Genomic DNA, 26,120 nt, shown 5'->3' on the forward strand with positions numbered 1-26,120 from the left:
CAGTGCGGGTCAAAATATTGCAGCGTGCCCCTGTCTCAACGACTGTGGAGCTGGTGAAAGTGAATTGCTGATGTGCTTTTGCCTCGTCTGAAATGAGACTAAGATTCGCTGTTACTTAGCAAGCTCGTGTTGCAGGTTTCTATTCTCATCTGAGCCAAATAAAGTGTCACTGCTCGGTTTTGCGGAACTTTCTGCAGCATCAGGACTAGAAAGAGGAGCGAGTGCAAGGCATTGTGCACACAATGTGCAAGAGAAAGAGGGCTTTGAGAAATTGTGTTGTGTTCATGGGGAATGTCAATGATTGCATATTTCTTGCGAAGAAGTTTGGGTTCGTTTTGAAAATGTTTCTGCCCAGTTTCGAACTGGGGACCTTTTGCGTGTTAGGCAAACGTGATCACCACTACACTACAGAAACTCAACACGTTACAGCGCTGAGGAAGCTGCAAGTATTGTTAAACTATACAGTCTTAATCGATTTGTGGTGCTTGTTTCATTGAAATGCAATTCCACTGTGACATTTCGCAAGGCTGCAGAGGTATTGACCCAGCCATGGACGATCAGCAGTGCACAACACATCGCCAGTCCATTCAGGCCATCGTACCATTGCCAGTTTTTTCAAAGACTTGCCACTTGGGCCCACTTCCTTAGCTCTGCTTTTCTTTGCCTCTCCTTTCATGCAATTATCCAATTCCCTTTTTTTAAAACTCTCCCTTAAGAAACTAAGTTTGTAAGAGGTGCAGCAGCTGCTGCAGTGTTAATGCACAGTGTGCCATCATTGACAAAGATTCCCTTCCCCAACCACACCAAGACATCCACTTGGGATTCTTGCCAACTTCTGGATTTCATTTCTCATTATTTACTGATTGCACTGACACATATTTGTGTTTTTAAACTCTTTATTTTGATCAAATGAGTCCTTATTTTGCTGAGTTGCTACATACAATGTGATTACCCTCGCAGTAGAATGCGTAACAGAGGCAGTTATATAATGGGGGCGAAGCTTCACTGCAGCTATATAATGTCCTGGTTGGACCCCACCTGGAGTCCTCTGCATAGTCTGGGCATGCCAATCTATATAGTATACAAATTGGCCTTGGTATACAGGGCAGTTCAGATCCAGCAGAATGTTTGCAGAGTTCAAATGGTTAGATTAGGAAGCCATGTCCCCTCTTCCACAGAGACAGCTGTTGGTTTCCACCTGGTGCCTCACTTGTTTCTGAATTTCAAGGTGTAGAATGAAATCAAGCAACGTAACCCAAGTTTGCAATGCATTCCACGCAATCATCAAACACATCATTCCTGTCTTCCTCACCTTAGCTGCACAGCCCTCGAAACGTTGCAATCCATGTAACACAGTATTTGTTCCAGGTTTATGCTTTCAGTAGGATTATAATAATATCTGTGCCCTCATCTTGAAATGAGATTCTCAGCAATATCCAACACAAATTGAATTGCATAGATGACAGGCAAATATAGGAAAACAGGTCAGTATGCAACACAATTCCATGGTGCCCATTTTCAGATGCACAATAGTCATCTTTTCCAGCAAATGAAAGAATTTTTCAGTGAATCATTTGCAAAGTCAGAGTTAATGGCATTTGTGCTTTTCTTTCTTCTTGTTTTGCAACATACTGGCGCCTAAATCCAATTCATGTATATTCATGTTTATTGGGGAGACCAAACGCAGACTGGGTGACCGCTTTGCGGAATACGTCGGCTCAGTCCGCAAGCGGGACCCTGAGCTTCCGGTTGCTTGCCATTTCAAGACTGCCCACTGCTCTCATGCTCACATCTCTATCCTGGGATTGCCTCAGTGTTCCAGTGAACATCAACACAAGCTCGAAAAACAGCATCCCGTTGACCGATTAGTTTAGTTTGGTGATACAGCAGTGAAACAGGCCCTTCGGCCCACCGAGTCTGTGCTGACCATCGACCACCCATTTATACTAATCCGACACGAATTCCATATTCCTACCACATCCCCACCTTCCCTATATTTCCCTGCCACCTCCCTATACGAGGGGCAATTTATAATGGCCAATTAACCTATCAAGCAGCCAGTCTTTGGCATGTGGGAGGAAACCGGAGCACCCAGAGGAATCCCACGCAGACACAGGGAGAACTTGCAAACACCACGCAGGCAGTGCCCAGAATTGAAAGCGGGTCGCTGGAGCTGTGAGGCTGCGGTGTGAACCACTGCACACGAGAGCGTGCCGGACTGAATATTGAGTTCAATAATTCCAGAGCATGACGGGGCCCCCATTTTACTTTCATTTTTTGTTATTTTTCATTTTTACATTTTTTACATTTTTTTGTATGTTTATTTTATTTCATCTTAGTTTGTTCAGTTTGCTTACCCACTGTTTTTTTTCCTGTTTGTACTTGCTGCTGTTCAATTTTCAGTCCATTAACAGTCCTCTCTGTACTAATGCTTTGTCTTTCAACACACCATTAACATATTGTTTGCCTTTGCTCCATGACCTTCTGGTCAGCTATTCTGTGGCCTTGTCCAATCTACACCTTCTCCTTTGTTATCTCTTGCTCCACCCCCGCTTTACTTGCTTCTAACCTTTGACATTTCTAATATTTGCCAGTTCTGAAGAAGGGTCACTGAGCCGAAATGTTAACTCTGCTTCTGTCTCCACAGATGCTGCCAGTCGTGCTGAGTATTTCCAGAATTTCTTGTTTTTATTTCAGATTTCCAGCATCCACAGTATTTTGCTTTTATTCATGTATATTCTTCCTCGGTTCAATATGAAGGAGCGCTTTGATATTGAGCGGAGCCGCAGTGCATCTCATTTTCAACGCCACCTTGTTAGTGTTCCTGTTACTTGCCGAATGAAGAACAAAATAAAATAATAATTTGGCAGGTCTGCCTGTTTCCTTAGCTTCAGTTACAGAATCAGCTGTGTCCGTCTTTAAGGGAGGCAAAGTACTCCGAGCGGCTCTGCGTGACGCTGAATAGTTATGTTAATCTGCATCAATAAATCCAGGTATGTCTCTGTTACTGACTGAACAAAACGCTAATAAATCTGTGAGCGACTGTCATAACTTAAATAACTTTTTCCCCTCTGCGTGTCATGAACCTTCACCCCTTGTCATAATTGCGGCTGCATGTTAAGAGCTGGGTTATCAAGGTGCTTAAGACACCAATAATCTGCTGCAGCAGTGGTTAAATTGAAAAGGATTTTTGCCCCTTTTACCCAAGAAGAAATGTTCAGGAGGAGCAATTTCCCCCAACTTGTTTCCACCGGAGATTCATCATTGCAACTCAAAGAAAGTTTCAGTCACTTGGGTGTTCTGTAAGAGCTGCTCGGAGGTTCAGTGACCCGGATATCATGTGCCTACGTTTTGCTGAGCCGGTGCTTGGTTGATGGGGAGATTTGGCCCGGGTTGTGCTATTTTACCTCCCCGAGATGGCCAGTAACCTGTTGATTGAGGCAGCAGACGCCACTTGCTGCTGACAGCGAGTAATTGGACAGTGCGGGTCAAAATATTGCAGCGTGCCCCTGTCTCAACGACTGTGGAGCTGGTGAAAGTGAATTGCTGATGTGCTTTTGCCTCGTCTGAAATGAGACTAAGATTCGCTGTTACTTAGCAAGCTCGTGTTGCAGGTTTCTATTCTCATCTGAGCCAAATAAAGTGTCACTGCTCGGTTTTGCGGAACTTTCTGCAGCATCAGGACTAGAAAGAGGAGCGAGTGCAAGGCATTGTGCACACAATGTGCAAGAGAAAGAGGGCTTTGAGAAATTGTGTTGTGTTCATGGGGAATGACAATGATTGCATATTTCTTGCGAAGAAGTTTGGGTTCGTTTTGAAAATGTTTCTGCCCAGTTTCGAACTGGGGACCTTTTGCGTGTTAGGCAAACGTGATCACCACTACACTACAGAAACTCAACACGTTACACCGCTGAGGAAGCTGCAAGTATTGTTAAACTATACAGTCTTAATCGATTTGTGGTGCTTGTTTCATTGAAATGCAATTCCACTGTGACATTTCGCAAGGCTGCAGAGGTATTGACCCAGCCATGGACGATCAGCAGTGCACAACACATCGCCAGTCCATTCAGGCCATCGTACCATTGCCAGTTTTTTCAAAGACTTGCCACTTGGGCCCACTTCCTTAGCTCTGCTTTTCTTTGCCTCTCCTTTCATGCAATTATCCAATTCCCTTTTTTTAAAACTCTCCCTTAAGAAACTAAGTTTGTAAGAGGTGCAGCAGCTGCTGCAGTGTTAATGCACAGTGTGCCATCATTGACAAAGATTCCCTTCCCCAACCACACCAAGACATCCACTTGGGATTCTTGCCAACTTCTGGATTTCATTTCTCATTATTTACTGATTGCACTGACACATATTTGTGTTTTTAAACTCTTTATTTTGATCAAATGAGTCCTTATTTTGCTGAGTTGCTACATACAATGTGATTACCCTCGCAGTAGAATGCGTAACAGAGGCAGTTATATAATGGGGGCGAAGCTTCACTGCAGCTATATAATGTCCTGGTTGGACCCCACCTGGAGTCCTCTGCATAGTCTGGGCATGCCAATCTATATAGTATACAAATTGGCCTTGGTATACAGGGCAGTTCAGATCCAGCAGAATGTTTGCAGAGTTCAAATGGTTAGATTAGGAAGCCATGTCCCCTCTTCCACAGAGACAGCTGTTGGTTTCCACCTGGTGCCTCACTTGTTTCTGAATTTCAAGGTGTAGAATGAAATCAAGCAACGTAACCCAAGTTTGCAATGCATTCCACGCAATCATCAAACACATCATTCCTGTCTTCCTCACCTTAGCTGCACAGCCCTCGAAACGTTGCAATCCATGTAACACAGTATTTGTTCCAGGTTTATGCTTTCAGTAGGATTATAATAATATCTGTGCCCTCATCTTGAAATGAGATTCTCAGCAATATCCAACACAAATTGAATTGCATAGATGACAGGCAAATATAGGAAAACAGGTCAGTATGCAACACAATTCCATGGTGCCCATTTTCAGATGCACAATAGTCATCTTTTCCAGCAAATGAAAGAATTTTTCAGTGAATCATTTGCAAAGTCAGAGTTAATGGCATTTGTGCTTTTCTTTCTTCTTGTTTTGCAACATACTGGCGCCTAAATCCAATTCATGTATATTCATGTTTATTGGGGAGACCAAACGCAGACTGGGTGACCGCTTTGCGGAATACGTCGGCTCAGTCCGCAAGCAGGACCCTGAGCTTCCGGTTGCTTGCCATTTCAAGACTGCCCACTGCTCTCATGCTCACATCTCTATCCTGGGATTGCCTCAGTGTTCCAGTGAACATCAACACAAGCTCGAAAAACAGCATCCCGTTGACCGATTAGTTTAGTTTGGTGATACAGCAGTGAAACAGGCCCTTCGGCCCACCGAGTCTGTGCTGACCATCGACCACCCATTTATACTAATCCGACACGAATTCCATATTCCTACCACATCCCCACCTTCCCTATATTTCCCTGCCACCTCCCTATACGAGGGGCAATTTATAATGGCCAATTAACCTATCAAGCAGCCAGTCTTTGGCATGTGGGAGGAAACCGGAGCACCCAGAGGAATCCCACGCAGACACAGGGAGAACTTGCAAACACCACGCAGGCAGTGCCCAGAATTGAAAGCGGGTCGCTGGAGCTGTGAGGCTGCGGTGTGAACCACTGCACACGAGAGCGTGCCGGACTGAATATTGAGTTCAATAATTCCAGAGCATGACGGGGCCCCCATTTTACTTTCATTTTTTGTTATTTTTCATTTTTACATTTTTTACATTTTTTTGTATGTTTATTTTATTTCATCTTAGTTTGTTCAGTTTGCTTACCCACTGTTTTTTTTCCTGTTTGTACTTGCTGCTGTTCAATTTTCAGTCCATTAACAGTCCTCTCTGTACTAATGCTTTGTCTTTCAACACACCATTAACATATTGTTTGCCTTTGCTCCATGACCTTCTGGTCAGCTATTCTGTGGTCTTGTCCAATCTACACCTTCTCCTTTGTTATCTCTTGCTCCACCCCCGCTTTACTTGCTTCTAACCTTTGACATTTCTAATATTTGCCAGTTCTGAAGAAGGGTCACTGAGCCGAAATGTTAACTCTGCTTCTGTCTCCACAGATGCTGCCAGTCGTGCTGAGTATTTCCAGAATTTCTTGTTTTTATTTCAGATTTCCAGCATCCACAGTATTTTGCTTTTATTCATGTATATTCTTCCTCGGTTCAATATGAAGGAGCGCTTTGATATTGAGCGGAGCCGCAGTGCATCTCATTTTCAACGCCACCTTGTTAGTGTTCCTGTTACTTGCCGAATGAAGAACAAAATAAAATAATAATTTGGCAGGTCTGCCTGTTTCCTTAGCTTCAGTTACAGAATCAGCTGTGTCCGTCTTTAAGGGAGGCAAAGTACTCCGAGCGGCTCTGCGTGACGCTGAATAGTTATGTTAATCTGCATCAATAAATCCAGGTATGTCTCTGTTACTGACTGAACAAAACGCTAATAAATCTGTGAGCGACTGTCATAACTTAAATAACTTTTTCCCCTCTGCGTGTCATGAACCTTCACCCCTTGTCATAATTGCGGCTGCATGTTAAGAGCTGGGTTATCAAGGTGCTTAAGACACCAATAATCTGCTGCAGCAGTGGTTAAATTGAAAAGGATTTTTGCCCCTTTTACCCAAGAAGAAATGTTCAGGAGGAGCAATTTCCCCCAACTTGTTTCCACCGGAGATTCATCATTGCAACTCAAAGAAAGTTTCAGTCACTTGGGTGTTCTGTAAGAGCTGCTCGGAGGTTCAGTGACCCGGATATCATGTGCCTACGTTTTGCTGAGCCGGTGCTTGGTTGATGGGGAGATTTGGCCCGGGTTGTGCTATTTTACCTCCCCGAGATGGCCAGTAACCTGTTGATTGAGGCAGCAGACGCCACTTGCTGCTGACAGCGAGTAATTGGACAGTGCGGGTCAAAATATTGCAGCGTGCCCCTGTCTCAACGACTGTGGAGCTGGTGAAAGTGAATTGCTGATGTGCTTTTGCCTCGTCTGAAATGAGACTAAGATTCGCTGTTACTTAGCAAGCTCGTGTTGCAGGTTTCTATTCTCATCTGAGCCAAATAAAGTGTCACTGCTCGGTTTTGCGGAACTTTCTGCAGCATCAGGACTAGAAAGAGGAGCGAGTGCAAGGCATTGTGCACACAATGTGCAAGAGAAAGAGGGCTTTGAAAAATTGTGTTGTGTTCATGGGGAATGTCAATGATTGCATATTTCTTGCGAAGAAGTTTGGGTTCGTTTTGAAAATGTTTCTGCCCAGTTTCGAACTGGGGACCTTTTGCGTGTGAGGCAAACGTGATCACCACTACACTACAGAAACTCAACACGTTACAGCGCTGAGGAAGCTGCAAGTATTGTTAAACTATACAGTCTTAATCGATTTGTGGTGCTTGTTTCATTGAAATGCAATTCCACTGTGACATTTCGCAAGGCTGCAGAGGTATTGACCCAGCCATGGACGATCAGCAGTGCACAACACATCGCCAGTCCATTCAGGCCATCGTACCATTGCCAGTTTTTTCAAAGACTTGCCACTTGGGCCCACTTCCTTAGCTCTGCTTTTCTTTGCCTCTCCTTTCATGCAATTATCCAATTCCCTTTTTTTAAAACTCTCCCTTAAGAAACTAAGTTTGTAAGAGGTGCAGCAGCTGCTGCAGTGTTAATGCACAGTGTGCCATCATTGACAAAGATTCCCTTCCCCAACCACACCAAGACATCCACTTGGGATTCTTGCCAACTTCTGGATTTCATTTCTCATTATTTACTGATTGCACTGACACATATTTGTGTTTTTAAACTCTTTATTTTGATCAAATGAGTCCTTATTTTGCTGAGTTGCTACATACAATGTGATTACCCTCGCAGTAGAATGCGTAACAGAGGCAGTTATATAATGGGGGCGAAGCTTCACTGCAGCTATATAATGTCCTGGTTGGACCCTACCTGGAGTCCTCTGCATAGTCTGGGCATGCCAATCTATATAGTATACAAATTGGCCTTGGTATACAGGGCAGTTCAGATCCAGCAGAATGTTTGCAGAGTTCAAATGGTTAGATTAGGAAGCCATGTCCCCTCTTCCACAGAGACAGCTGTTGGTTTCCACCTGGTGCCTCACTTGTTTCTGAATTTCAAGGTGTAGAATGAAATCAAGCAACGTAACCCAAGTTTGCAATGCATTCCACGCAATCATCAAACACATCATTCCTGTCTTCCTCACCTTAGCTGCACAGCCCTCGAAACGTTGCAATCCATGTAACACAGTATTTGTTCCAGGTTTATGCTTTCAGTAGGATTATAATAATATCTGTGCCCTCATCTTGAAATGAGATTCTCAGCAATATCCAACACAAATTGAATTGCATAGATGACAGGCAAATATAGGAAAACAGGTCAGTATGCAACACAATTCCATGGTGCCCATTTTCAGATGCACAATAGTCATCTTTTCCAGCAAATGAAAGAATTTTTCAGTGAATCATTTGCAAAGTCAGAGTTAATGGCATTTGTGCTTTTCTTTCTTCTTGTTTTGCAACATACTGGCGCCTAAATCCAATTCATGTATATTCATGTTTATTGGGGAGACCAAACGCAGACTGGGTGACCGCTTTGCGGAATACGTCGGCTCAGTCCGCAAGCAGGACCCTGAGCTTCCGGTTGCTTGCCATTTCAAGACTGCCCACTGCTCTCATGCTCACATCTCTATCCTGGGATTGCCTCAGTGTTCCAGTGAACATCAACACAAGCTCGAAAAACAGCATCCCGTTGACCGATTAGTTTAGTTTGGTGATACAGCAGTGAAACAGGCCCTTCGGCCCACCGAGTCTGTGCTGACCATCGACCACCCATTTATACTAATCCGACACGAATTCCATATTCCTACCACATCCCCACCTTCCCTATATTTCCCTGCCACCTCCCTATACGAGGGGCAATTTATAATGGCCAATTAACCTATCAAGCAGCCAGTCTTTGGCATGTGGGAGGAAACCGGAGCACCCAGAGGAATCCCACGCAGACACAGGGAGAACTTGCAAACACCACGCAGGCAGTGCCCAGAATTGAAAGCGGGTCGCTGGAGCTGTGAGGCTGCGGTGTGAACCACTGCACACGAGAGCGTGCCGGACTGAATATTGAGTTCAATAATTCCAGAGCATGACGGGGCCCCCATTTTACTTTCATTTTTTGTTATTTTTCATTTTTACATTTTTTACATTTTTTTGTATGTTTATTTTATTTCATCTTAGTTTGTTCAGTTTGCTTACCCACTGTTTTTTTTCCTGTTTGTACTTGCTGCTGTTCAATTTTCAGTCCATTAACAGTCCTCTCTGTACTAATGCTTTGTCTTTCAACACACCATTAACATATTGTTTGCCTTTGCTCCATGACCTTCTGGTCAGCTATTCTGTGGCCTTGTCCAATCTACACCTTCTCCTTTGTTATCTCTTGCTCCACCCCCGCTTTACTTGCTTCTAACCTTTGACATTTCTAATATTTGCCAGTTCTGAAGAAGGGTCACTGAGCCGAAATGTTAACTCTGCTTCTGTCTCCACAGATGCTGCCAGTCGTGCTGAGTATTTCCAGAATTTCTTGTTTTTATTTCAGATTTCCAGCATCCACAGTATTTTGCTTTTATTCATGTATATTCTTCCTCGGTTCAATATGAAGGAGCGCTTTGATATTGAGCGGAGCCGCAGTGCATCTCATTTTCAACGCCACCTTGTTAGTGTTCCTGTTACTTGCCGAATGAAGAACAAAATAAAATAATAATTTGGCAGGTCTGCCTGTTTCCTTAGCTTCAGTTACAGAATCAGCTGTGTCCGTCTTTAAGGGAGGCAAAGTACTCCTAGCGGCTCTGCGTGACGCTGAATAGTTATGTTAATCTGCATCAATAAATCCAGGTATGTCTCTGTTACTGACTGAACAAAACGCTAATAAATCTGTGAGCGACTGTCATAACTTAAATAACTTTTTCCCCTCTGCGTGTCATGAACCTTCACCCCTTGTCATAATTGCGGCTGCATGTTAAGAGCTGGGTTATCAAGGTGCTTAAGACACCAAGAATCTGCTGCAGCAGTGGTTAAATTGAAAAGGATTTTTGCCCCTTATACCCAAGAAGAAATGTTCAGGAGGAGCAATTTCCCCCAACTTGTTTCCTCCGGAGATTCATCATTGCAACTCAAAGAAAGTTTCAGTCACTTGGGTGTTCTGTAAGAGCTGCTCGGAGGTTCAGTGACCCGGATATCATGTGCCTACGTTTTGCTGAGCCGGTGCTTGGTTGATGGGGAGATTTGGCCCGGGTTGTGCTTTATTACCTCCCCGAGATGGCCAGTAACCTGTTGATTGAGGCAGCAGACGCCTCTTGCTGCTGACAGCGAGTAATTGGACAGTGCGGGTCAAAATATTGCAGCGTGCCCCTGTCTCAACGACTGTGGAGCTGGTGAAAGTGAATTGCTGATGTGCTTTTGCCTCGTCTGAAATGAGACTAAGATTCGCTGTTATTTAGCAAGCTCGTGTTGCAGGTTTCTATTCTAATCTGAGCCAAATAAAGTGTCACTGCTCGGTTTTGAGGAACTTTCTGCAGCATCAGGACTAGAAAAAGGAGCGAGTGCAAGGCACTGTGCACACAATGTGCAAGAGAAAGAGGGCTTTGAGAAATTGCGTTGTGTTCATGGGGAATGTCAATGATTGCATATTTCTTGCTAAGAAGTTTGGGTTCGTTTTGAAAATGTTTCTGCCCAGTTTCGAAGTGGGGACCTTTTGCGGGTGAGGTAAACGTGATCACCACCACACTACAGAAACTCAACACAGTTGCAGCGCTTAGGAAGCTGCAAGTATTGTTAAACTGTACAGTCTTAATCGATTTGTGCTGCTTGTTTCATTGAAATGCAATTCCACTGTGACATTTCGCAAGGCTGCAGAGGTATTGACCCAGCCATGGACGATCAGCAGTGCACAACACATCGCCAGTCCATTCAGGCCATCGTACCATTGCCAGTTTTTTGAAAGACTTGCCATTTGGGCCCACTTCCTTAGCTCTGCTTTTCTTTGCCTCTCCTTTCATGCAATTATCCAATTCCCTTTTTTTTTAAACTCTACCTTAAGAAACTAAGTTTGTAAGAGGTGCAGCAGCTGCTGCAGTGTTAATGCACAGTGTGCCATCATTGACAAAGATTCCCTTCCCCAACCACACCAAGACATCCACTTGGGATTCTTGCCAACTTCTGGATTTCATTTCTCATTATTTACTGATTGCACTGACACATATTTGTGTTTTTAAACTCTTTATTTTGATCAAATGAGTCCTTATTTTGCTGAGTTGCTACATACAATGTGATTACCCTCGCAGTAGAATGCATAACAGAGGCAGTTATATAATGGGGGCGAAGCTTCACTGCAGCTATATCATGTCCTGGTTGGACGCCACCTGGAGTCCTCTGCATAGTCTGGGCATGCCAATTTATATAGTATACAAATTGGCCTTGGTATACAGGGCAGTTCAGATCCAGCAGAATGTTTGCAGAGTTCAAATGGTTATATTAGGAAGCTATGTCCCCTCTTCCACAGAGACAGCTGTTGGTTTCCACCTGGTGCCTCACTTGTTTCTGAATTTCAAGGTGTAGAATGAAATCAAGCAACGTAACCCAAGTTTGCAATGCATTCCACGCAATCATCAAACACATCATTCCTGTCTTCCTCACCTTAGCTGCACAGCCCTCGATAAGTTGCAATCCATGTAACACAGGATTTGTTCCAGGTTTAGGCTTTCAGTAGGATTATAATAATATCTGTGCCCTCATCTTGAAATGAGATTCTCAGCAATATCCAACACAAATTGAATTGCACAGATGACAGGCAAATATAAGAAAACAGGTCAGTATGCAACACAATTCCATGGTGCCCATTTTCAGATGCACAATAGTCATCTTTTCCAGCAAAGGAAAGAATTTTTCAGTGAATCATTTGCAAAGTCAGAGTTAATGGCATTTGTGCTTTTCTTTCTTCTTGTTTTGCAACATACTGGCGCCTAAATCCAATTCATGTATATTCATGTTTATTGGGGAGACCAAACGCAGACTGGGTGACCGCTTTGCGGAAGACGTCGGTTCAGTCCGCAAGCAGGACCCTGAGCTTCCGGTTGCTTGCCATTTCAAGACTGCCCACTGCTCTCATGCTCACATCTCTATCCTGGGATTGCCTCAGTGTTCCAGTGAACATCAACACAAGCTCGAAAAACAGCATCCCGTTGACCGATTAGTTTAGTTTGGTGATGCAGCAGTGAAACAGGCCCTTCGGCCCACCGAGTCTGTGCTGACCATCGACCACCCATTTATACTAATCCGACACGAATTCCATATTCCTACCACATCCCCACCTTCCCTATATTTCCCTACCACCTCCCTATACGAGGGGCAATTTATAATGGCCAATTAACCTATCAAGCAGCCAGTCTTTGGCATGTGGGAGGAAACCGGAGCACCCAGAGGAATCCCACGCAGACACAGGGAGAACTTGCAAACACCACGCAGGCAGTGCCCAGAATTGAAAGCGGGTCGCTGGAGCTGTGAGGCTGCGGTGTGAACCACTGCACACGAGAGCGTGCCGGACTGAATATTGAGTTCAATAATTCCAGAGCATGACGGGGCCCCCATTTTACTTTCATTTTTTGTTATTTTTCATTTTTACATTTTTTACATTTTTTTGTATGTTTATTTTATTTCATCTTAGTTTGTTCAGTTTGCTTACCCACTGTTTTTTTTCCTGTTTGTACTTGCTGCTGTTCAATTTTCAGTCCATTAACAGTCCTCTCTGTACTAATGCTTTGTCTTTCAACACACCATTAACATATTGTTTGCCTTTGCTCCATGACCTTCTGGTCAGCTATTCTGTGGCCTTGTCCAATCTACACCTTCTCCTTTGTTATCTCTTGCTCCACCCCCGCTTTACTTGCTTCTAACCTTTGACATTTCTAATATTTGCCAGTTCTGAAGAAGGGTCACTGAGCCGAAATGTTAACTCTGCTTCTGTCTCCACAGATGCTGCCAGACCTGCTGAGTATTTCCAGAATTTCTTGTTTTTATTTCAGATTTCCAGCATCCACAGTATTTTGCTTTTATTCATGTATATTCTTCCTCAGTTCAATATGAAGGAGCGCTTTGATATTGAGCGGAGCCGCAGTGCATCTCATTTTCAACGCCACCTTGTTAGTGTTCCTGTGACTTGCCGAATGAAGAACAAAATAAAAATGCTAATTTGGCAGGTCTGCCTGTTTCCTTCGCTTCAGTTACAGAATCAGCTGTGTCGGTCTTTAAGGGAGGCAAAGTACTCCTAGCGGCTCTGCGTGATGCTGAATAGTTATGTTATTCTGCATCAATAAATCCAGGTATGTCTCTGTTACTGACTGAACAAAACGCTAATAAGTCTGTGAGCGACTGTCATAACTTAAATAACTTTTACCCCTCTGCGTGTCATGAACCTTTACCCCTTGTCATAATTGCGGCTGCATGTTAAGAGCTGGGTTATCAAGGTGCTTAAGACACCAAGAATCTGCTGCAGCAGTGGTTAAATTGAAAAGGATTTTTGCCCCTTTTACCCAAGAAGAAATGTTCAGGAGGAGCAATTTCCCCCAACTTGTTTCCACCGGAGATTCATCATTGCAACTCAAAGAAAGTTTCAGTCACTTGGGTGTTCTTGAAGAGCTGCTCGGAGGTTCAGTGACCCGGATATCATGTGCCTACGTTTTGCTGAGCCGCTGCTTGGTTTATGGGGAGATTTGGCCCGGGTTGTGCTATATTACCTCCCCGAGATGGCCAGTAACCTGTTGATTGAGGCAGCAGACGCCACTTGCTGCTGACAGCGAGTAATTGGACAGTGCGGGTCAAAATATTGCAGCGTGCCCCTGTCTCAACGACTGTGGAGCTGGTGAAAGTGAATTGCTGATGTGCTTTTGCCTCGTCTGAAATGAGACTAAGATTCGCTGTGATTTAGCAAGCTCGTGTTGCAGGTTTCTATTCTAATCTGAGCCAAATAAAGTGTCAGTGCTCGGTTTTGAGGAACTTTCTGCAGCATCAGGACTAGAAAGAGGAGCGAGTGCAAGGCATTTTGCACACAATGTGCAAGAGAAAGAGAGCTTTGAGAAATTGTGTTGTGTTAATGGGGAATGTCAATGATTGCATATTTCTTGCGAAGATGTTCGGGTTGGTTTTGAAAATGTTTCTGCCCAGTTTCGAAGTGGGACCTTTTGCGTGTGAGGCAAACGTGATCACCACTACACTACAGAAACTCAACACAGTTGCAGCGCTGAGGAAGCTGCAAGTATTGTTAAACTGTACAGTCTTAATCGATTTGTGGTGCTTGTTTCATTGAAATGCAATTCCACTGTGACATTTCGCAAGGCTGCAGAGGTATTGACCCAGCCATGGACGATCAGCAGTGCACAACACATCGCCAGTCCATTCAGGCCATCGTACCATTGCCAGTTTTTTGAAAGACTTGCCATTTGGGCCCACTTCCTTAGCTCTGCTTTTCTTTGCCTCTCCTTTCATGCAATTATCCAATTCCCTTTTTTTTTAAACTCTACCTTAAGAAACTAAGTTTGTAAGAGGTGCAGCAGCTGCTGCAGTGTTAATGCACAGTGTGCCATCATTGACAAAGATTCCCTTCCCCAACCACACCAAGACATCCACTTGGGATTCTTGCCAACTTCTGGATTTCATTTCTCATTATTTACTGATTGCACTGACACATATTTGTGTTTTTAAACTCTTTATTTTGATCAAATGAGTCCTTATTTTGCTGAGTTGCTACATACAATGTGATTACCCTCGCAGTAGAATGCATAACAGAGGCAGTTATATAATGGGGGCGAAGCTTCACTGCAGCTATATCATGTCCTGGTTGGACGCCACCTGGAGTCCTCTGCATAGTCTGGGCATGCCAATTTATATAGTATACAAATTGGCCTTGGTATACAGGGCAGTTCAGATCCAGCAGAATGTTTGCAGAGTTCAAATGGTTATATTAGGAAGCTATGTCCCCTCTTCCACAGAGACAGCTGTTGGTTTCCACCTGGTGCCTCACTTGTTTCTGAATTTCAAGGTGTAGAATGAAATCAAGCAACGTAACCCAAGTTTGCAATGCATTCCACGCAATCATCAAACACATCATTCCTGTCTTCCTCACCTTAGCTGCACAGCCCTCGATAAGTTGCAATCCATGTAACACAGGATTTGTTCCAGGTTTAGGCTTTCAGTAGGATTATAATAATATCTGTGCCCTCATCTTGAAATGAGATTCTCAGCAATATCCAACACAAATTGAATTGCACAGATGACAGGCAAATATAAGAAAACAGGTCAGTATGCAACACAATTCCATGGTGCCCATTTTCAGATGCACAATAGTCATCTTTTCCAGCAAAGGAAAGAATTTTTCAGTGAATCATTTGCAAAGTCAGAGTTAATGGCATTTGTGCTTTTCTTTCTTCTTGTTTTGCAACATACTGGCGCCTAAATCCAATTCATGTATATTCATGTTTATTGGGGAGACCAAACGCAGACTGGGTGACCGCTTTGCGGAAGACGTCGGTTCAGTCCGCAAGCAGGACCCTGAGCTTCCGGTTGCTTGCCATTTCAAGACTGCCCACTGCTCTCATGCTCACATCTCTATCCTGGGATTGCCTCAGTGTTCCAGTGAACATCAACACAAGCTCGAAAAACAGCATCCCGTTGACCGATTAGTTTAGTTTGGTGATGCAGCAGTGAAACAGGCCCTTCGGCCCACCGAGTCTGTGCTGACCATCGACCACCCATTTATACTAATCCGACACGAATTCCATATTCCTACCACATCCCCACCTTCCCTATATTTCCCTACCACCTCCCTATACGAGGGGCAATTTATAATGGCCAATTAACCTATCAAGCAGCCAGTCTTTGGCATGTGGGAGGAAACCGGAGCACCCAGAGGAATCCCACGCAGACACAGGGAGAACTTGCAAACACCACGCAGGCAGTGCCCAGAATTGAAAGCGGGTCGCTGGAGCTGTGAGGCTGCGGTGTGAACCACTGCACACGAGAGCGTGCCGGACTGAATATTGAGTTCAATAATTCCAGAGCATGACGGGGCCCCCATTTTACTTTCATTTTTTGTTATTTTTCATTTTTACATTTTTTACATTTTTTTGTATGTTTATTTTATTTCATCTTAGTTTGTTCAGTTTGCTTACCCACTGTTTTTTTTCCTGTTTGTACTTGCTGCTGTTCAATTTTCAGTCCATTAACAGTCCTCTCTGTACTAATGCTTTGTCTTTCAACACACCATTAACATATTGTTTGCCTTTGCTCCATGACCTTCTGGTCAGCTATTCTGTGGCCTTGTCCAATCTACACCTTCTCCTTTGTTATCTCTTGCTCCACCCCCGCTTTACTTGCTTCTAACCTTTGACATTTCTAATATTTGCCAGTTCTGAAGAAGGGTCACTGAGCCGAAATGTTAACTCTGCTTCTGTCTCCACAGATGCTGCCAGACCTGCTGAGTATTTCCAGAATTTCTTGTTTTTATTTCAGATTTCCAGCATCCACAGTATTTTGCTTTTATTCATGTATATTCTTCCTCAGTTCAATATGAAGGAGCGCTTTGATATTGAGCGGAGCCGCAGTGCATCTCATTTTCAACGCCACCTTGTTAGTGTTCCTGTGACTTGCCGAATGAAGAACAAAATAAAAATGCTAATTTGGCAGGTCTGCCTGTTTCCTTCGCTTCAGTTACAGAATCAGCTGTGTCGGTCTTTAAGGGAGGCAAAGTACTCCTAGCGGCTCTGCGTGATGCTGAATAGTTATGTTATTCTGCATCAATAAATCCAGGTATGTCTCTGTTACTGACTGAACAAAACGCTAATAAGTCTGTGAGCGACTGTCATAACTTAAATAACTTTTACCCCTCTGCGTGTCATGAACCTTTACCCCTTGTCATAATTGCGGCTGCATGTTAAGAGCTGGGTTATCAAGGTGCTTAAGACACCAAGAATCTGCTGCAGCAGTGGTTAAATTGAAAAGGATTTTTGCCCCTTTTACCCAAGAAGAAATGTTCAGGAGGAGCAATTTCCCCCAACTTGTTTCCACCGGAGATTCATCATTGCAACTCAAAGAAAGTTTCAGTCACTTGGGTGTTCTTGAAGAGCTGCTCGGAGGTTCAGTGACCCGGATATCATGTGCCTACGTTTTGCTGAGCCGCTGCTTGGTTTATGGGGAGATTTGGCCCGGGTTGTGCTATATTACCTCCCCGAGATGGCCAGTAACCTGTTGATTGAGGCAGCAGACGCCACTTGCTGCTGACAGCGAGTAATTGGACAGTGCGGGTCAAAATATTGCAGCGTGCCCCTGTCTCAACGACTGTGGAGCTGGTGAAAGTGAATTGCTGATGTGCTTTTGCCTCGTCTGAAATGAGACTAAGATTCGCTGTGATTTAGCAAGCTCGTGTTGCAGGTTTCTATTCTAATCTGAGCCAAATAAAGTGTCAGTGCTCGGTTTTGAGGAACTTTCTGCAGCATCAGGACTAGAAAGAGGAGCGAGTGCAAGGCATTTTGCACACAATGTGCAAGAGAAAGAGAGCTTTGAGAAATTGTGTTGTGTTAATGGGGAATGTCAATGATTGCATATTTCTTGCGAAGATGTTCGGGTTGGTTTTGAAAATGTTTCTGCCCAGTTTCGAAGTGGGACCTTTTGCGTGTGAGGCAAACGTGATCACCACTACACTACAGAAACTCAACACAGTTGCAGCGCTGAGGAAGCTGCAAGTATTGTTAAACTGTACAGTCTTAATCGATTTGTGGTGCTTGTTTCATTGAAATGCAATTCCACTGTGACATTTCGCAAGGCTGCAGAGGTATTGACCCAGCCATGGACGATCAGCAGTGCACAACACATCGCCAGTCCATTCAGGCCATCGTACCATTGCCAGTTTTTTGAAAGACTTGCCATTTGGGCCCACTTCCTTAGCTCTGCTTTTCTTTGCCTCTCCTTTCATGCAATTATCCAATTCCCTTTTTTTTTAAACTCTACCTTAAGAAACTAAGTTTGTAAGAGGTGCAGCAGCTGCTGCAGTGTTAATGCACAGTGTGCCATCATTGACAAAGATTCCCTTCCCCAACCACACCAAGACATCCACTTGGGATTCTTGCCAACTTCTGGATTTCATTTCTCATTATTTACTGATTGCACTGACACATATTTGTGTTTTTAAACTCTTTATTTTGATCAAATGAGTCCTTATTTTGCTGAGTTGCTACATACAATGTGATTACCCTCGCAGTAGAATGCATAACAGAGGCAGTTATATAATGGGGGCGAAGCTTCACTGCAGCTATATCATGTCCTGGTTGGACGCCACCTGGAGTCCTCTGCATAGTCTGGGCATGCCAATTTATATAGTATACAAATTGGCCTTGGTATACAGGGCAGTTCAGATCCAGCAGAATGTTTTCAGAGTTCAAATGGTTATATTAGGAAGCTATGTCCCCTCTTCCACAGAGACAGCTGTTGGTTTCCACCTGGTGCCTCACTTGTTTCTGAATTTCAAGGTGTAGAATGAAATCAAGCAACGTAACCCAAGTTTGCAATGCATTCCACGCAATCATCAAACACATCATTCCTGTCTTCCTCACCTTAGCTGCACAGCCCTCGATAAGTTGCAATCCATGTAACACAGGATTTGTTCCAGGTTTAGGCTTTCAGTAGGATTATAATAATATCTGTGCCCTCATCTTGAAATGAGATTCTCAGCAATATCCAACACAAATTGAATTGCACAGATGACAGGCAAATATAAGAAAACAGGTCAGTATGCAACACAATTCCATGGTGCCCATTTTCAGATGCACAATATTCATCTTTTCCAGCAAAGGAAAGAATTTTTCAGTGAATCATTTGCAAAGTCAGAGTTAATGGCATTTGTGCTTTTCTTTCTTCTTGTTTTGCAACATACTGGCGCCTAAATCCAATTCATGTATATTCATGTTTATTGGGGAGACCAAACGCAGACTGGGTGACCGCTTTGCGGAAGACGTCGGCTCAGTCCGCAAGCAGGACCCTGAGCTTCCGGTTGCTTGCCATTTCAAGACTGCCCACTGCTCTCATGCTCACATCTCTATCCTGGGATTGCCTCAGTGTTCCAGTGAACATCAACACAAGCTCGAAAAACAGCATCCCGTTGACCGATTAGTTTAGTTTGGTGATGCAGCAGTGAAACAGGCCCTTCGGCCCACCGAGTCTGTGCTGACCATCGACCACCCATTTATACTAATCCGACACGAATTCCATATTCCTACCACATCCCCACCTTCCCTATATTTCCCTACCACCTCCCTATACGAGGGGCAATTTATAATGGCCAATTAACCTATCAAGCAGCCAGTCTTTGGGATGTGGGAGGAAACCGGAGCACCCAGAGGAATCCCACGCAGACACAGGGAGAACTTGCAAACACCACGCAGGCAGTGCCCAGAATTGAAAGCGGGTCGCTGGAGCTGTGAGGCTGCGGTGTGAACCACTGCACACGAGAGCGTGCCGGACTGAATATTGAGTTCAATAATTCCAGAGCATGACGGGGCCCCCATTTTACTTTCATTTTTTGTTATTTTTCATTTTTACATTTTTTACATTTTTTTGTATGTTTATTTTATTTCATCTTAGTTTGTTCAGTTTGCTTACCCACTGTTTTTTTTCCTGTTTGTACTTGCTGCTCTTCAATTTTCAGTCCATTAACAGTCCTCTCTGTACTAATGCTTTGTCTTTCAACACACCATTAACATATTGTTTGCCTTTGCTCCATGACCTTCTGGTCAGCTATTCTGTGGCCTTGTCCAATCTACACCTTCTCCTTTGTTATCTCTTGCTCCACCCCCGCTTTACTTGCTTCTAACCTTTGACATTTCTAATATTTGCCAGTTCTGAAGAAGGGTCACTGAGCCGAAATGTTAACTCTGCTTCTGTCTCCACAGATGCTGCCAGACCTGCTGAGTATTTCCAGAATTTCTTGTTTTTATTTCAGATTTCCAGCATCCACAGTATTTTGCTTTTATTCATGTATATTCTTCCTCAGTTCAATATGAAGGAGCGCTTTGATATTGAGCGGAGCCGCAGTGCATCTCATTTTCAACGCCACCTTGTTAGTGTTCCTGTTACTTGCCGAATGAAGAACAAAATAAAAATGCTAATTTGGCAGGTCTGCCTGTTTCCTTCGCTTCAGTTACAGAATCAGCTGTGTCGGTCTTTAAGGGAGGCAAAGTACTCCTAGCGGCTCTGCGTGATGCTGAATAGTTATGTTATTCTGCATCAATAAATCCAGGTATGTCTCTGTTACTGACTGAACAAAACGCTAATAAGTCTGTGAGCGACTGTCATAACTTAAATAACTTTTACCCCTCTGCGTGTCATGAACCTTTACCCCTTGTCATAATTGCGGCTGCATGTTAAGAGCTGGGTTATCAAGGTGCTTAAGACACCAAGAATCTGCTGCAGCAGTGGTTAAATTGAAAAGGATTTTTGCCCCTTTTACCCAAGAAGAAATGTTCAGGAGGAGCAATTTCCCCCAACTTGTTTCCACCGGAGATTCATCATTGCAACTCAAAGAAAGTTTCAGTCACTTGGGTGTTCTTGAAGAGCTGCTCGGAGGTTCAGTGACCCGGATATCATGTGCCTACGTTTTGCTGAGCCGCTGCTTGGTTTATGGGGAGATTTGGCCCGGGTTGTGCTATATTACCTCCCCGAGATGGCCAGTAACCTGTTGATTGAGGCAGCAGACGCCACTTGCTGCTGACAGCGAGTAATTGGACAGTGCGGGTCAAAATATTGCAGCGTGCCCCTGTCTCAACGACTGTGGAGCTGGTGAAAGTGAATTGCTGATGTGCTTTTGCCTCGTCTGAAATGAGACTAAGATTCGCTGTGATTTAGCAAGCTCGTGTTGCAGGTTTCTATTCTAATCTGAGCCAAATAAAGTGTCAGTGCTCGGTTTTGAGGAACTTTCTGCAGCATCAGGACTAGAAAGAGGAGCGAGTGCAAGGCATTTTGCACACAATGTGCAAGAGAAAGAGAGCTTTGAGAAATTGTGTTGTGTTAATGGGGAATGTCAATGATTGCATATTTCTTGCGAAGAAGTTCGGGTTGGTTTCGAAAATGTTTCTGCCCAGTTTCGAAGTGGGACCTTTTGCGTGTGAGGCAAATGTGATCACCACTACACTACAGAAACTCAACACAGTTGCAGCGCTGAGGAAGCTGCAAGTATTGTTAAACTGTACAGTCTTAATCGATTTGTGCTGCTTGTTTCATTGAAATGCAATTCCACTGTGACATTTCGCAAGGCTGCAGAGGTATTGACCCAGCCATGGACGATCAGCAGTGCACAACACATCGCCAGTCCATTCAGGCCATCGTACCATTGCCAGTTTTTTGAAAGACTTGCCATTTGGGCCCACTTCCTTAGCTCTGCTTTTCTTTGCCTCTCCTTTCATGCAGTTATCCAATTCCCTTTTTTTTTTAAACTCTACCTTAAGAAACTATGTTTGTAAGAGGTGCAGCAGCTGCTGCAGTGTTAATGCACAGTGTGCCATCATTGACAAAGATTCCCTTCCCCAACCACACCAAGACATCCACTTGGGATTCTTGCCAACTTCTGGATTTCATTTCTCATTATTTACTGATTGCACTGACACATATTTGTGTTTTTAAACTCTTTATTTTGATCAAATGAGTCCTTATTTTGCTGAGTTGCTACATACAATGTGATTACCCTCGCAGTAGAATGCATAACAGAGGCAGTTATATAATGGGGGCGAAGCTTCACTGACGCTATATCATGTCCTGGTTGGACCCCACCTGGAGTCCTCTGCATAGTCTGGGCATGCCAATTTATATAGTATACAAATTGGCCTTGGTATACAGGGCAGTTCAGATCCAGCAGAATGTTTGCAGAGTTCAAATGGTTATATTAGGAAGCTATGTCCCCTCTTCCACAGAGACAGCTGTTGGTTTCCACCTGGTGCCTCACTTGTTTCTGAATTTCAAGGTGTAGAATGAAATCAAGCAACGTAACCCAAGTTTGCAATGCATTCCACGCAATCATCAAACACATCATTCCTGTCTTCCTCACCTTAGCTGCACAGCCCTCGATAAGTTGCAATCCATGTAACACAGGATTTGTTCCAGGTTTAGGCTTTCAGTAGGATTATAATAATATCTGTGCCCTCATCTTGAAATGAGATTCTCAGCAATATCCAACACAAATTGAATTGCACAGATGACAGGCAAATATAAGAAAACAGGTCAGTATGCAACACAATTCCATGGTGCCCATTTTCAGATGCACAATAGTCATCTTTTCCAGCAAATGAAAGAATTTTTCAGTGAATCATTTGCAAAGTCAGAGTTAATGGCATTTGTGCTTTTCTTTCTTCTTGTTTTGCAACATACTGGCGCCTAAATCCAATTCATGTATATTCATGTTTATTGGGGAGACCAAACGCAGACTGGGTGACCGCTTTGCGGAAGACATCGGCTCAGTCCGCAAGCAGGACCCTGAGCTTCCGGTTGCTTGCCATTTCAAGACTGCCCACTGCTCTCATGCTCACATCTCTATCCTGGGATTGCCTCAGTGTTCCAGTGAACATCAACACAAGCTCGAAAAACAGCATCCCGTTGACCGATTAGTTTAGTTTGGTGATGCAGCAGTGAAACAGGCCCTTCGGCCCACCGAGTCTGTGCTGACCATCGACCACCCATTTATACTAATCCGACACGAATTCCATATTCCTACCACATCCCCACCTTCCCTATATTTCCCTACCACCTCCCTATACGAGGGGCAATTTATAATGGCCAATTAACCTATCAAGCAGCCAGTCTTTGGCATGTGGGAGGAAACCGGAGCACCCAGAGGAATCCCACGCAGACACAGGGAGAACTTGCAAACACCACGCAGGCAGTGCCCAGAATTGAAAGCGGGTCGCTGGAGCTGTGAGGCTGCCGTGTGAACCACTGCACACGAGAGCGTGCCGGACTGAATATTGAGTTCAATAATTCCAGAGCATGACGGGGCCCCCATTTTACTTTCATTTTTTGTTATTTTTCATTTTTACATTTTTTACATTTTTTTGTATGTTTATTTTATTTCATCTTAGTTTGTTCAGTTTGCTTACCCACTGTTTTTTTTCCTGTTTGTACTTGCTGCTGTTCAATTTTCAGTCCATTAACAGTCCTCTCTGTACTAATGCTTTGTCTTTCAACACACCATTAACATATTGTTTGCCTTTGCTCCATGACCTTCTGGTCAGCTATTCTGTGGCCTTGTCCAATCTACACCTTCTCCTTTGTTATCTCTTGCTCCACCCCCGCTTTACTTGCTTCTAACCTTTGACATTTCTAATATTTGCCAGTTCTGAAGAAGGGTCACTGAGCCAAAATGTTAACTCTGCTTCTGTCTCCACAGATGCTGCCAGTCGTGCTGAGTATTTCCAGAATTTCTTGTTTTTATTTCAGATTTCCAGCATCCACAGTATTTTGCTTTTATTCATGTATATTCTTCCTCGGTTCAATATGAAGGAGCGCTTTGATATTGAGCGGAGCCGCAGTGCATCTCATTTTCAACGCCACCTTGTTAGTGTTCCTGTTACTTGCCGAATGAAGAACAAAATAAAATGATAATTTGGCAGGTCTGCCTGTTTCCTTAGCTTCAGTTACAGAATCAGCTGTGTCCGTCTTTAAGGGAGGCAAAGTACTCATAGCGGCTCTGCGTGACGCTGAATAGTTATGTTAATCTGCATCAATAAATCCAGGTATGTCTCTGTTACTGACTGAACAAAACGCTAATAAATCTGTGAGCGACTGTCATAACTTAAATAACTTTTTCCCCTCTGCGTGTCATGAACCTTTACCCCTTGTCATAATTGCGGCTGCATGTTAAGAGCTGGGTTATCAAGGTGCTTAAGACACCAAGAATCTGCTGCAGCAGTGGTTAAATTGAAAAGGATTTTTGCCCCTTTCACCCAAGAAGAAATGTTCAGGAGGAGCAATTTCCCCCAACTTGTTTCCACCGGAGATTCATCATTGCAACTCAAAGAAAGTTTCAGTCACTTGGGTGTTCTTGAAGAGCTGCTCGGAGGTTCAGTGACCCGGATATCATGTGCCTACGTTTGGCTGAGCCGCTGCTTGGTTGATGGGGAGATTTGGTCCGGGTTGTGCTATTTTACCTCCCCGAGATGGCCAGTAACCTGTTGATTGAGGCAGCAGACGCCACTTGCTGCTGACAGCGAGTAATTGGACAGTGCGGGTCAAAATATTGCAGCGTGCCCCTGTCTCAACGACTGTGGAGCTGGTGAAAGTGAATTGCTGATGTGCTTTTGCCTCGTCTGAAATGAGACTAAGATTCGCTGTGATTTAGCAAGCTCGTGTTGCAGGTTTCTATTCTAATCTGAGCCAAATAAAGTGTCACTGCTCGGTTTTGAGGAACTTTCTGCAGCATCAGGACTAGAAAGAGGAGCGAGTGCAAGGCATTTTGCACACAATGTGCAAGAGAAAGAGAGCTTTGAGAAATTGTGTTGTGTTAATGGGGAATGTCAATGATTGCATATTTCTTGCGAAGATGTTCGGGTTGGTTTTGAAAATGTTTCTGCCCAGTTTCGAAGTGGGGACTTTTTGCGCGTGAGGCAAACGTGATCACCACTACACTACAGAAACTCAACACAGTTGCAGCGCTGAGGAAGCTGCAAGTATTGTTAAACTGTACAGTCTTAATCGATTTGTGCTGCTTGTTTCATTGAAATGCAATTCCACTGTGACATTTCGCAAGGCTGCAGAGGTATTGACCCAGCCATGGACGATCAGCAGTGCACAACACATCGCCAGTCCATTCAGGCCATCGTACCATTGCCAGTTTTTTGAAAGACTTGCCATTTGGGCCCACTTCCTTAGCACTGCTTTTCTTTGCCTCTCCTTTCATGCAGTTATCCAATTCCCTTTTTTTTAAACTCTACCTTAAGAAACTAAGTTTGTAAGAGGTGCAGCAGCTGCTGCAGTGTTAATGCACAGTGTGCCATCATTGACAAAGATTCCCTTCCCCAACCACACCAAGACATCCACTTGGGATTCTTGCCAACTTCTGGATTTCATTTCTCATTATTTACTGATTGCACTGACACATATTTGTGTTTTTAAACTCTTTATTTTGATCAAATGAGTCCTTATTTTGCTGAGTTGCTACATACAATGTGATTACCCTCGCAGTAGAATGCATAACAGAGGCAGTTATATAATGGGGGCGAAGCTTCACTGCAGCTATATCATGTCCTGGTTGGACCCCACCTGGAGTCCTCTGCATAGTCTGGGCATGCCAATCTATATAGTATACAAATTGGCCTTGGTATACAGGGCAGTTCAGATCCAGCAGAATGTTTGCAGAGTTCAAATGGTTATATTAGGAAGCTATGTCCCCTCTTCCACAGAGACAGCTGTTGGTTTCCACCTGGTGCCTCACTTGTTTCTGAATTTCAAGGTGCAGAATGAAATCAAGCAACGTAACCCAAGTTTGCAATGCATTCCACGCAATCATCAAACACATCATTCCTGTCTTCCTCACCTTAGCTGCACAGCCCTCGATAAGTTGCAATCCATGTAACACAGGATTTGTTCCAGGTTTAGGCTTTCAGTAGGATTATAATAATATCTGTGCCCTCATCTTGAAATGAGATTCTCAGCAATATCCAACACAAATTGAATTGCACAGATGACAGGCAAATATAAGAAAACAGGTCAGTATGCAACACAATTCCATGGTGCCCATTTTCAGATGCACAATAGTCATCTTTTCCAGCAAATGAAAGAATTTTTCAGTGAATCATTTGCAAAGTCAGAGTTAATGGCATTTGTGCTTTTCTTTCTTCTTGTTTTGCAACATACTGGCGCCTAAATCCAATTCATGTATATTCATGTTTATTGGGGAGACCAAACGCAGACTGGGTGACCGCTTTGCGGAAGACATCGGCTCAGTCCGCAAGCAGGACCCTGAGCTTCCGGTTGCTTGC

At 43.8% G+C, this 26,120-nt stretch overlaps 7 non-coding genes across 7 annotated transcripts; all 7 read right to left on the minus strand.

Annotated features, from left to right (window-relative positions):
• Positions 1 to 342: 342 nt before the first annotated feature.
• Positions 343 to 415, minus strand: trnav-aac (transfer RNA valine (anticodon AAC)). The gene has a single exon. It is a non-coding gene; the product is annotated as a tRNA-Val (tRNA).
• Positions 416 to 3,821: 3,406 nt separating this feature from the next.
• Positions 3,822 to 3,894, minus strand: trnav-aac (transfer RNA valine (anticodon AAC)). Its single transcript has one exon. It is a non-coding gene; the product is annotated as a tRNA-Val (tRNA).
• A 3,406-nt stretch (positions 3,895 to 7,300) lies between these two features.
• On the minus strand, positions 7,301 to 7,373 carry trnav-cac (transfer RNA valine (anticodon CAC)). The gene has a single exon. It is a non-coding gene; the product is annotated as a tRNA-Val (tRNA).
• Positions 7,374 to 14,261: 6,888 nt separating this feature from the next.
• On the minus strand, positions 14,262 to 14,333 carry trnav-cac (transfer RNA valine (anticodon CAC)). The gene has a single exon. It is a non-coding gene; the product is annotated as a tRNA-Val (tRNA).
• A 3,409-nt stretch (positions 14,334 to 17,742) lies between these two features.
• trnav-cac (transfer RNA valine (anticodon CAC)) lies at positions 17,743 to 17,814 on the minus strand. Its single transcript has one exon. It is a non-coding gene; the product is annotated as a tRNA-Val (tRNA).
• A 3,409-nt stretch (positions 17,815 to 21,223) lies between these two features.
• Positions 21,224 to 21,295, minus strand: trnav-cac (transfer RNA valine (anticodon CAC)). Its single transcript has one exon. It is a non-coding gene; the product is annotated as a tRNA-Val (tRNA).
• Positions 21,296 to 24,704: 3,409 nt separating this feature from the next.
• trnav-cac (transfer RNA valine (anticodon CAC)) lies at positions 24,705 to 24,777 on the minus strand. The gene has a single exon. It is a non-coding gene; the product is annotated as a tRNA-Val (tRNA).
• Between the last annotated feature and the right edge of the window lie 1,343 nt (positions 24,778 to 26,120).

This window comes from Heterodontus francisci, chromosome 22 (assembly GCF_036365525.1).
Source record: "Heterodontus francisci isolate sHetFra1 chromosome 22, sHetFra1.hap1, whole genome shotgun sequence".
Lineage (NCBI taxonomy): Eukaryota > Metazoa > Chordata > Chondrichthyes > Heterodontiformes > Heterodontidae > Heterodontus > Heterodontus francisci.